A 508-nucleotide genomic window follows, 5' to 3' on the forward strand; every position below is an offset into this window, starting at 1 on the left:
CCTGAAAAAGCAAACAGCCCAAGCGCTTTGCTAGCGGAACAAACAAAACAAAAGGTGGCAAAACGAATGGCTTGAAACTGACCACAAAAGCAAGTGCGACTATCCGAGCAGCCGGCTCTGAACCTTCTTTGAAATATTTGCTCCTGTGCAGCAATTCATGTCATTTCCTTGGTGGAAAATGTTTGTCTTGCAGCCTGGGGGTTTTTAAGATCGGGTTTAATCTGTTTGTGTAAAACTTGCTGTAGAAACGAAACCAATGCAAATAATTACAGGTGCTTTCTCTGGGCTTTTAATAGACGTGTATTGGAGAAGATCCAGTGTTAGGTGAATTTGTACCCATGAAGTGGGACTGGAGGCAATAGTATTTAGAGTGTAATTTTCCAATGTGCCTAAGGCCAGGTCTACACTACCCCCCTAATTCGAACTAAGGTACTTCGAACTTCAGCTACGTTATTCACGTAGCTGAAGTTGCGTACCTTAGTTCGAATTAGGGGGGTAGTGTAGACCA

Source organism: Trachemys scripta, chromosome 24, assembly GCF_013100865.1.
Source record: "Trachemys scripta elegans isolate TJP31775 chromosome 24, CAS_Tse_1.0, whole genome shotgun sequence".
In the NCBI taxonomy this organism is placed as follows: domain Eukaryota; kingdom Metazoa; phylum Chordata; order Testudines; family Emydidae; genus Trachemys; species Trachemys scripta.